Below are 12947 nucleotides of genomic sequence, written 5' to 3'. Positions count from 1 at the left end.
CAGGAAGTAATATAATAGGGTAAGGGTTTGTAAAAAGATGCATAAATTTGATTTTCTCTAGGCTAATTTTTACTGTGAATTAAATACAATCTAGTTGGTAAGTAGCTTATCTTACCTAATTACCCTTCCCCTTTTGTCTTCAGAATAACATCAAATTTTATGATTTTGTTAAACCTTACCCTAAACCTGTGTAGCAGTGCATGCTAACTAAAAGTGGAAGTCTATAGTACAGCGGATACTGATTTTGTTGAGTTTCCACAAGGTTAATCCACATGGATAGAAATACCTACCTGGAAATTCTCTTGAATAAGCTTTAAGTGTTGAGATTTTAGCATTTTCAAAAGCTGTCATATAAGCCACCATTCAGAGAAGTTCTTGTAATATAGCAATCATGGCGCTAGCCCCATTATGTGCCATGCACAGCTTTGTGTTGCCATTGAATATTCCTTCTTTTTCCTTTCTTTATTATTTTCATTTCTTTTACTTCTCTTTTACTTCCTTATAATGTCCTCTTTCAAAATTCTCAAGTGGTAAAGTACAGTAAACTCACGTCCTCATTCCAAGGTGGTGCAGCTCTTTTCAGGCACACCCCCAATGGTGGTGAGCTGCATGTACCATTTCAACCACTTATCAGCTCTCCTGCCATTCTTAAATTTCTGTCAGTACCGGGAATCGAACCCCGGCCCCTGAGGACAGCAGTTAATTACACTAACCATTACATTACGGAGGCGGACCTGAACTGATAGGAAGTGATATCGTGATTAAACATTAGAATGAAATAAATTATCAATTAAAGGATGTACCATATGAAAGAAGAAAAGGCATCAGTTAAGACATAAGCAGGGAGTGAAAATAATTTTAAAATAAAATTAAATAAGAAACTGACTTGATGGAGACATGAATCTGTGCACCTTACATTTTGGAGCCAGCACTTTGACTAATATGCTATGACAACACTTTTCTGATGCTGGTTTATATGACAGCTTGTAACTGGTATTTGAAAATTGGAACACTAAAACCTTGTAAGAGCTCAATAAAATCAGTGTTCGCTACACTATTGACTTCCCTTGAAAGTATTAATTGTTTTGGATAGTATTGTGGCTTGTATAAACTGCATTTAAAGGTTTTAACATCTGTAATTAAATTATTGTGATTAAGGTTTTCAAGGCTGAAATTTATTGTCTATCTTTAGAATCTTGGGGCAATTTTTAAGAAGGGAAAAACAGGAGAGCAGTTGCTCTCTCTCTTGGAAACCTCACGGAGTACCGATGTTTGCCTCGTGATCATGTTGTATAGCCTGTCTATGATGTCTGTTAGAAACTTATATTTTCCTCATTTGTATATGTGATAATATTAGTTGAGAATTAATAAGGTGCATTTAAAATTTAAACTTTCTGTAACCATCAGATAGCAGATTACACTTGATTGATCAAGTCACTTCTGTAATTTTTAGGGAAGGAAAGAAAAACAAATTTAAAGTTATCTGTTTTAATAATTGTACTAAAGTGTGTATGGTCTAAGGATGAGAATAATTTTTCTCTACTTGCTGCTTGTTAGGTACCTATTCTTAAGTATTTGTGAAACTGAAATGCTCAATAGTTAACCAAAGACTTTTAATATAATTGATATGTATGTATTACAAAATGTGTGCCAGTGGCGTATGCTGGGATTAAGACATGGGCTATGACTAGACTTAGGTTACCTCTTTTCGATGGTTGGTTTAGTGAACTTCAAACCTTCAGCGTTTTGAGCTGCAGCCAGTAAGCCAACGGAGAAGCCTCCTGTGTTGTCAAGGCTGCTTCACAAGCTACTGCCCTTGCCTCTGCTACTGACAATGCTCAACCCATGATCAGTGGAGATGGTAGCCTAAGGTTTAGTAAATGAAAGTCCGGCTATGTGGCTAAATGGATAGAACGTTTGCCTTTGGTCCGATGGCCCCGGTTCAGCTTTCAGAATCAACCCCCTCATACTGGTAATTCCCCTGGCTTGGGAAGTGTGTGTTTATGATGCCTTCGCCATTCATTTTATTCTGATTAGGTCACCACTAAGCCGATACAGGTGCCATGCCCCATTATTATTATTAAATAAAAATGTTGAATTTTACAGCGGTCGTACCCATCGTTCACTGGTTAATTAGCTTCCTCGGGAGATCAGTGGTGGTGTCCGACCTATGATCACGCGTTCGATTCCAACCAATAAAAGAAAAAACTAAACCTGAAAATGGCATTTCATTTTACAGATCTACCAATATAAATAAAACGATATTGCTCCTATCACAGCAGCCCTACAGTCTCTTCCTACAAGGATGTAGAAGTAAACGGGAGTGAAATACTCGCACTCTCTTATCTATACCATTAAGTCAGATGTATGAGGTGAGGAAGTATATACGATGAGTAACGCATGGTTGATAGTTAGCAGTGGTGATCTGACGGACCGAAGCCTAGCACACCTATCCTCCACCGGTCCTTGCTCCTATCTGATTAACAGCAGCAAGCCACGTGAGGCGAATCGAGGGGAGAGAGGCGAGAGTCTGGGCTGCAATATCAGTCTCTGATACCTTGCTCTCAGAAATATGTGCGACGTTTTTTCTCACTGCTTTCAAGTTTTGTAAATGGAACAATGTTTCAGATGCTTACATTATAATGTGCTTTAGACTTCCATCACTATCAATTGGGGTTTGGGGGGAGCTTCCCACTCCTAGCCCTTCCCTGTCCCATCGTCACCATAAGACCTATCTGTGTCGGTGCGACATAAAGCAACTAGCAATTGGGGTTTGGGCTTCACTGATAGCCTTGGTAGCCCTCAGTATACGCCACTGATGTGTGCCCATTTTGACAAAAATGTTTGTAATATCATGTTGTACAAATTCATTTTTCAACAGAAAGAAAAATGGCCTTTGTAAAGAGAATTTCATTTCTAAAAAAAATAAATGTACTTGCTATGTTAATTTATTAAAAAGAAGTATATGAAACTGTACAGTTTGTTATGTCTTGCAAAATCTTGTTAATTGTACATAAGACATTTGTTTTTAAAAGAACTGTATTGTAAATATTATAAATACAGTTTGATACCTGTGATAGTGAAAAGAATGTATATAATAAAAAGTGTATAAAATATAATAGTGAGTGACAAGTTATCGTATTTTTTAATTCAATCTCGAACTTGATATAAATAAAATCATAAACAAGGGTGAGAAAATGTATTAATTGCATCATATATATAGCTTGACAAAGTTTAGGAATTTACAGGAATTTTGTATTGAACATACTACTTTTACCTCTACTGTCTCAAGAGTGTGGAATAAGGAATGTGAGTAGTTGTCCATCATTGTGTCCTCCTCCTGGTATCATCTCTTCACGGAAGGTTGGCAACTATCATGGAGTAACCGTTCCTACTTTATGGTTCTCATATTATAGTTGCCGTATTGTGGATGCTGAACCTCTGTTTGAGGTTCTGCATCCAGATAATCTTCTGCCCATGTTGACATTTTCCTGCTATCTTACCTTCTATAATAGTTGTATCAGGCTGTATTTGTCATTTTGGAAGATGTGGTTCAAATAGGCTACTTTCCTGCATTTTTGCGAGGGTTACAACTTCACATGATTTCCCAACATGAAAAAGTATGCCCTTGTTGGTGATGTGGTCTACTCATGTATCTTAAACATTCTGTAATAGATCTACATTTCATAGGTTTGCAGTCAGTTCATTGAGAAAGCCTTTGTCCATACTTCGACGCTGTAACATACAACACTTCACAACACACCAACGAATTTTGAATCGGAGGCACGATTGCACACAAAATGTTATATTCAGAAACATACTTCTTGCAATGCTGATTCTCGTTTTATGACAGTAGTGATTTTCTTTTTTCAACCATCAATAATATTACAGAATAACATACTGTTGTAAAGTATTATTGAACGTCAACACTAGGCCTATGTTGCAATCTCGCTGATACTGTCGTCTTTGCTCAAATTGTCAGATGCAGTTTGTCTCTTTTAAATGTACATACCATAGGTAATTGTTAAAAGAGGTCAGATAATATTTTCATCCTCTTGATCAAGAAAGAAATGTGCAGTTTCTGTGAATGAACTAAGCATCTCCATAATCCTCTACTGCACCTAACAGTTCACCTTCTGTTTTGTTTCCAAACTTCTTATTTTGAAATGATCAAATACTTAGGATAGACATTATCTCCTGTTTCTCTTACCATCTACTGATGAGTCCAGTAGTCTTCTTAGCAACTGAGGCTCTGCCTTTCACCTCACGCAACTCTACCACCCAAGCTGGGGGTCATATAGCTTCATTTGATGTGTTCATCCTTCTAGACTTTATCTCTTCACTGTACACAACTGACCCATACTTGATGATTGGAAATACAGTATTAAAGCTTCAATAAGCAACTTATGCATATTGGGATAATATAGTGGATGTTGTTGTACTTCAAGAGATGCAGAGATGAAATTATCCTCTTTACTACAGCTGTTGTGAGACCAAGACAAAGTTCTGCCGAAAAATCACTCATAAGTTGCTGTTATTATTATTATTATTATTATTACAGCGAATGTCAGTGTCTAACAATTTTACTGACAGGAGTGATTTGAAATGCATGGAATTTAGTAGTTTGGAATAGTCATTTGATATGAGCTGTCTTGGATCTTGGAAATATTTCATTGTGGGTCCACTGAATAAGACCAACAACATCTTCATAGAGAAATTCTGTATGTTGATGCATTGCACTAGGACTAAAATGGATGTACGCTTGAAGAATTTTGGCGTACACATGGTAAAAGCTTTCAAAAAAGTCTTAAAAACTGTTTCATATATCGCTGATACACACCGACATGCCAAAAGTCATGGGATAGCAGTATTTAAATGTAATAGTCGATAGCAACTCCGTACGGTGATGTCCTGGAAGTGTCCAGATGTGCATCAGGTGTATTCTCACATCTCAAGAGTGAGTGTAAATACTGTCTGTGTAGGTCATGGCAAGGTGATATGAATTTTCATCTTTCGAACGGGACATGATCGTGGGTGGGAGTCAGATGGATGGAAAATTCCATAGTCAAAGTTGTGCGGACATAAGATTCCTTGATCCAGAGTATTACGTGTATATTGAAAATACCTAATGGAAGGCATTACCACCCACAATGAACAGTGCAGTGGCCGATCACGAATGTTTAATGATTGCAATTAGCAGCATCCTTGTCCGTTGTGGCAAACAAGTCACACCGGCTCAAATGACATCCACATTCAATGTAGGAGGTACCAGACATAATTATATCCAGCAGGTCAGTGCAGCATTCTTTAACGTCAGTGGGATATGGGAGCAGAAGATCTACCAGAGTGCCCTCGTTAACACAAAACCGGGCACGTGACGTTGCAACATGTATCTTGGTCTGATAAGTCACTGTTCTAGTTGTTTTGAGCTTATGGTAGGGTTTGAATATGGTGCATGCCCCATGAAGCTAGGCACCATACAGGCCGATGGTAGCTCCATAATGGTGTAGGGTGTGTTCATGTGTCATGGGCTGGATCTGCTGCTCCACCTAAACAGGTCATGACAAGTGACCACTTTCAGCCCATCATGGACTTCACGTACCCCTACAAAAATGATATATTCCAGCAGGTTAATGCACCATGTCATCAGCCCCAAGTTGTACAGAAATGGCTCAAGGATCATTCTGGAGAGTTTTAATGACAGCTGTAGTCACCTCGTTCACCTTATGTGAACCTTGTTGAGCATTTATGAGATGTGGTGGTGAGGTCCATTCATACCCAAGACCCTGTACCTACAAATATCAGGAAGCTGTGGGTAGCTGTCCAAATGACACGGCTCAGAATCTCTCCACATGTTTTTCTTCCACTTGTGGAATCGATGCCACAATGAGTTGTTGCACTTGGCCGAGCTAGAGGAGGGCCTACACGATACTAGACCCCTATCCCATGACTTTTGGCATGTTAGTGTAAATTGAGAAGCATAGTAGATCAAGAACTCAGCCTTGGGGTAGGCCAGTTTTCACTAATTTCCATATTAAAGACAGACTGTCAAAAGAAGAGAAGATAATGAAATTAATTTGTTAACAGTAGTTCTGAGAAATGGATTTTAGCAGTCAGTGGTATTTGTGAAAATACAAGCAATTCAAAGTACAATAGAACCTTGTTTATCCTAACCAACTGGGACTGATGTCTGAGTAAATGAAAATCCAGATGATGTAGAACTTAAGAGGATATTGTTGAATACAGTACCATACTGACTCAGAAATTTTATATGTACACTTTAAAAACTTACCCCTTATTCTCACACAAACAAATGGTTCCATACACAAGAACAGTTTAGTATACAGTTCTGAAGTAGGTAATAATCAGTAAGTTTCTTATGAAATAAGCCATCCCTTTGTCCAACTGAAATTTTACCTTGTATGAGTCATCAAACCTTCCAGTTATGAGACTATACTTATTTCGTTACTTATATGCATTGCAGCCATCACCACTGTCGACATTACCTCCAGACAAACAAAGGGTGAGTTCATCATCCATCACCATGCCATAGCCACCATCAATGTCTGTTTGTAACCAGACATTTGCACTATCGGCATCTACATAGCAACCGAGAATGTTTGCAAATGTTTTACGAAACTGTGAAGTGTGGACATCATTACACACTCCTAAATTTGAGGCACAAATTTTGTTGAAAGAATTACAAACTGCTGGCCATATTTTGTTCCACATCTTCTTGATTGTAATCCCAGCAACATGATCCCAAGCAGACACTACCAAATAGATGACATCGTTAACATTTACTGATTTTAGTTTTCCAGTCACATCACTCCCTCCCTATCCTTCAGTCAATTTATTCAGTAGCTGTCTCTTATACACACGCTTGATATTTTCCAACAAACTTGATCCTTTGGCTGCAACAGAACCATTACATTAGATGGTAAAAATTTCACTTTAATGTTGTCTTTGGTACTTGAATGTGATGGGGCATTATCAGTGAGCAATATGGTCTCCAGCAGTAAATCCTCATTTGTTAAAAAATGTGTTATACTTGGCACAAAATCTTCGTGGAACCAATTTTAAAAAAGTTACTGTCCATCCTGGCATCTTTGTATGATTTATAAACTACTGACAGGGAGGACCAATCACATGTTTTAAAGCCTGGGGATTTCTTGATTTTCCTGTCATCAGAAGGGTTGTCGGTGAGAGATGGCGTGAAATGACATTAGTAGACTAATAAGCTTGAATTAAGTTTTTTAAGAAGTTGGAAAGAAAGATCTTAATATGAATATTAAGTTAGAAATCATTAAGGTAATTTGGGGCAAATATTAATTTATGGGAAGAAGAATTAGGGGTTGAAATAATTTACCAAGGGAGGTGTTTGATTAATTTCCAACTTCTTTGAAATAATTTGAGGAAAGGTTAGGTGAACAACTGATAGGGAATCTACACCTCAGCGATAGCCCTAAGTGCAGATCAGTGGTGAATGATGATACTGATGACGAGAGAATTTATGTCTCCTGGATGCATTATTGCAAGCCATCATTGTAATTTGGTCTTTACTCCTTTTGTAGGCTTTTACCGAGTCGTCTAATTTAGAAGCTAATGTCTTAGTCAGAAGCATGCTATTAAAAAAAAAAAAAAAAAAAAAGTCGCATTTCTTCAGCATTATGACTTGATTTGGCTTTATATTTTCAGAGGAAATAATTTGTTCTTCTCTTTCAAACTTTCACTACCCAAAGTATCCCCAGTCACTGTCAACTGGCACATGCCATCATGAGACTTCCATCTTTCTAACTATCCCTGGCAAAGTAGGATCTGATTAGGCAGATTCCTGTTTAAAGTTAGTGCTTTCTGTTGAAAAATAGGAGAGAAAAGACACATACTCTCTCTCACTCACATGAAGAGATATACATAATATAATAAACATATGGATGTAGGCCTTCGGCACCTGTTTTTTGCCATCTTTATCATTTCTCCACCCTGTAAACTAGCTTTTGTCATGATTTTAAAGCAAAAGTCTTCAGTTTCCTTCTCGTTTATCTTCCAGTCAAATAAAGTTCCAGTGCCATACTCTGCAGAAATATTTTTTAGCAGTTCTTCTTTTTCTATTCTATTCAGTGCATTAAATTTTTTGTCCATCAAAATAATCACTTTCTTTCACTTTAATGCCATTTCTTTACACTTTTGCACACGTAAGAACACAGGTAAATACAATAGTCATATCATAATTCATGGCAACTATGTTACATCTTCTGATAAAGCAGGAGTAATGTAAATTCACTTGAGAATTTGAAGGCCACTGTAATGTGCTTTTCAATGTTTGCACCAGATTGGGTCCAGGTTCAGTAGCTAACAGCAACAGGCGTTTGAAAGATAACTAAATAGAAATCATTGTGTTATTATGGACAAAATTAACACTAATATTGTGCATCTGCAAGGTCTGCTATAAAATTTGGGACACTGTTAACTCAGAAATACCCATGTGTGTGAATAATCCCTGACAGACCAATGCCTATTTCCTGTTCGCCCAAACTCTGCGACTGTTTAACGATTGCTACACGTCTACTTTTGAAGGCCTTGATAGTTTGATGAGGCATATGTAAGAACATGGGTAAATACAAGGGTCGTTTAATAATTCATGGCAACTATGTTATATCTTCCTATAAAGCAGGAGTAACGTAAATCCACTTGATGTATTAGAAGACCATCCAATGCTTCTCTTAGTTCTGCATGATTCTGACCTGAATTTCTGCCTCGAGAGCTGCAGTTTTTATGTATGACTGCTTTTCAGCTTTACTTTCAGTAAGTGGCAGCCAGCTGTACACTTCCCCATCCCACTCCTCCTGCATACTACTTCAGCAAAAAATATTCGTCAAGGTAAGAGGCACTGGCCTGTATCTGGGGATCTACTGCTGTGCACATCAGTGTTACTAGAGAGGCATGCATTCGACATGGTCCCCACACCACTCATCACCCCTCTCCCATAGCTACACTTTCAAGGCCAAGTGCACAGCTAACCACCGATATCTGTACATTCATCTTGAAGCATGGATGGTAGCACACTAACATTTTGTACTTTGTTAACTAGCAACCAGTGCACACAAACTACATCTGTTGGTGGCATTCAGTCATGTGTGACACAGGTTTTCAAACATATATACTGGATTTAACATGCTCCCACATGTTTGGAAAATACAACACAGTTGCCATGACTTATGAAACTACCTAAGTAGAACATAATGTTTACTAAACTACTGTTAGACAGAGGCTAAGAGGTGGGGACTTAGGGAAACATGGCTCCATCTCGGTGGCCAGTTGTGATTGTGGCAACTAATGAACATGTGAAGACATGGGTAAATAGAACACAGTGTTAGCTAAGGCAGTCCTAGACAGAGACTGATGGGGTGAGGATTGAAGGAAATCTGTCTCCATTTAGGTAGCCAGCAATGACTATGACAAAGTCACCACACAGTATGGATACTGAGTAGGAGTTTGATCTCCAGTGCAGTAGAAATGTATTTAATAACAAAATATTACAGTGCTGTAATTTTTCAGTCTTTTGAGAATAAGGTACTGTGGTGAATCTAAGATTCTGAATTCATTGACAGAGTCTAGAGGTACCAAAGCAATGCAGAGATCCATGCTTGTTCCAGAAGATGAAATGTCAACCAAGTCATCAGAGGGAGACGAGTCCAGTGAATTGGATGTGTCAAGCGTTGCTGGATGTTTAAGAGCATCTGGGAGGGAAGCCTGATGAAGAAACAGCCTCTGGAAAGACCTAGAAGATAGAGAGATCAATTGATGGAAGACCTGACGCTGGAAGTTCAATGGGAGATCAGAGCTTACTGGCACAAGACCATAACAGCTGGCAAGATGTTGCGAGTGCAGCCAAAAGCCATCCCGAATGATAACACCAGGATAAGTAAGTAACTAATGTTCAGTCCAGGTAAACCAGAAATCTGGATTAATGAGGTGTTGGTGGTGGTGATTATTGTTTTAAGAGGAAGTACAACTAGGCAACCATGCTCTATATAACACTAATCAGAGAGAAAAAATGGAAGGGATCCGACACTTCAAAAAATGAAGGTATAGGCCAAAGGAAGACAAGGGCCATGAACGGCATGAAAAAGAAAGACTCCCTAGGCCTCGAGTGCTCTAATACCGTCGGGGTCGGAAAAGAACAAGAGTTGACCAAGGTAGGTCGGATATAGATGAAAGTAAGAAGCCTGGCACAAGTAAGTGGAAGCAATGCCAGGACTTAGCTGAGGGCCCCGTGGTCGCCAACCCACGCTCCCAAGTTGAGAGCCCCTGGGGCTGGATTAATGAGGGCCAAATAAACTAGGTTCTAATGTAATAATGTAGATGAAAATATCAGCACTCTTATTTGAATTATGATTGGGCAGTCTGTAGCTTAAACAGTTGTTGGTGTATGACTACTTCATCCAGACTTCAATTATTGACAACTACATGTCAAATTTAATGACTGGCTCCTTGGCTGAGTAATCGGCATTTTGGTCTTCAGTTCAGAGGGCCCAGGTTTGATTCCTGGTCGAGCTGAGGATTTTATCTGTATATGGTTAATTCCTCTGGTTTAGGAACTGGGTGTTTGTGTTCGTCTTAATATACACCTTCGGATACAAAACGCCATTCCACAACACACCACAGAAACACACATCGCTTCACATAGGGTTGGCTTCAGGAAGGGCATATGGCCGTAAACTTGGGCTGAACCCATATCTCATGCCAATCCTAATAAAGTGGATTAAAGGTGAGGAGCAAGAAGAAGAAGAAGATGGCATGTGAAATTTAATTCTGAGAAAAGGAGAGGATGTATAGGGTAGCTGTGAAACCTTCAGTTTACCTTCTCACTTTCATTCCAGCGATGCATCATCCTCTAGGAAGTGTATAGCAGTAAAGATGGAATTATTCTTGTTTGAGAGTCTTGAGACTGGCAGCCAAAATCTCAAGAATCTCTTAACACCTCTTGAGTCAAAGTAAAGACTGTTGCGCTTTCTGAGTGCACATATTAATCAGGGCTTGAGATGTTTTAAAGGAACATGTTTTTGATTAATCTGTCATACATATGTGCAACATCTTTTTAGATTCCCTTGCCTTCAGAGTTCTGTACATTAAATGTTTGTTGATATGAGTGCATATATGCAGAATGAAATTAAATTGAACAAAACCCAGTTTAGGAAGTCATCAAAAAAAAATATATATATATATATTATTTGTAATTAAATAGGGACGTGGCGACCCCGTCTCCCAGTGGGAAACCACTGCAATCAGCCACCCGAGTATTGGCGGGAAAACCATACCTCTTTGGGTTAGGAGGAAATGCCAACCCAGAACCCTGAACATCTGGGGTTGTCACTCTGCGGTTAACAACCATAGTTGTAAATCGGAGCTTGCTCCACCCAAGGTTAACTACCTTCGAAAGTCAACCATGGAAAGGTCTTTTAGGAAAAAAATTCCACTGTCCTGTCCAAGAAAGCAGGAGAAGGCTACATCGGACTTGGTGGGTAGCCACCTAGAAGGCGTCAACGAGTCGGAGCATTGGCAATCGCCCATTCTTATACCAGCACATAAGAACAGGATCAAACAAGATCAGATCAACTACATTGCAATTCATAATATTAATTCTCTACTTAAAGCAGGAAAATTAAAGAACTTGGCAGATGAATTAGATAAACAGAAAATTTTAGTAGCAGAATTCCAGGAGATGAGAAATACTACAGAAGAACTATTTGAATCTCAAGGCTACAGAATTTACAACGGGAAACCTGGACTAAGGGTTATGAAACAATGTCCCCAATTTGGAACTGGGTTTATAGTCAATGTGAAAATAATAGATTCGATAATTGATTTTCAAGCCGTCTCACCTAGATTTGCAACTTTGAGTTTAAAAGCATCCAACAAAATTTATACCATCATAAATGCCCATGCCCCTACTAATGAAAAGAATTTTCTAACAAAGACTAGGAAAGAAGTGGAAAAGTTTTGGGATCTCCTTGACCAAACTGTAAACCAAATAAATATTAACAACGTTAAGATCCTGTTAGGGGAGTTCAATGCCCAACTCGGAAGAGAAAAGAAATACCAAGATATCATTGGTAAATGGGCTCCACATAAACATACAAATAAGAATGGTCAAAGACTTGTTGAACTCTGCAGAGAACACAAACTGATATCAAAGTCCACCTACTTCAAAAGGAGGCCCAACAAACTTAAAACTTGGAAACATCCTGATTGGAGAAAGGGGGAATGGCAGCTGGATCACGTATTTATGGACAAAACCTTCCACAGAGAAATCTACAATGTTAAAGTAGTAAGAGGAGTAGATATAGGTTCAGATCATTACATAGTCAAAATCAAAATTAAGTACACACCACTAAAAAAGAAACCAAAATGCAATAAACGAAAAAGGAACTTGGATCCACACCAATTAATTAGAAATGATAAACATAGAGAAGTCACACAAAACATAAAACTGACAGATAACTTAGAAGAACTGGTTCCAATTCTCAGGCAACAAGCTGAAAATTTAGCCCCGTTGAACACACGTAAAAGATATGTCTGGTGGACCTCAGAATGTGACAAAATTCATGAAAGAAAGACATCAGGCAAGGTTAAAATTTCAAACACACAAAACAGAAGAAAGTGCAACCAACCTCAAAAATATCAGGAAAAAGTTCACACAAATTATCAGGCAAACCAGGAGACAATCCCACAAAGATCTAATCAACTCAATAGAAGAAAATTATCACAAAACCAATTCCAGAGATTTTTACAAAATGTTTGGAAGACAAGTACAAAAATTTGCCCCTCCCACGTTAATGCTGAAAAGTGAGGATGGAAAAACGACACATAATGACAAGGAAAATGCCAAAAGCATTCATTAAACTTTTGAATTGTGAAGTGGGTGGATTATGGCTGTGGTCCAA

This window comes from Anabrus simplex, chromosome 6, assembly GCF_040414725.1.
Source record: "Anabrus simplex isolate iqAnaSimp1 chromosome 6, ASM4041472v1, whole genome shotgun sequence".
In the NCBI taxonomy this organism is placed as follows: Eukaryota; Metazoa; Arthropoda; class Insecta; order Orthoptera; family Tettigoniidae; genus Anabrus; species Anabrus simplex.
Note: the sequence above shows the minus strand (reverse complement) of the source record.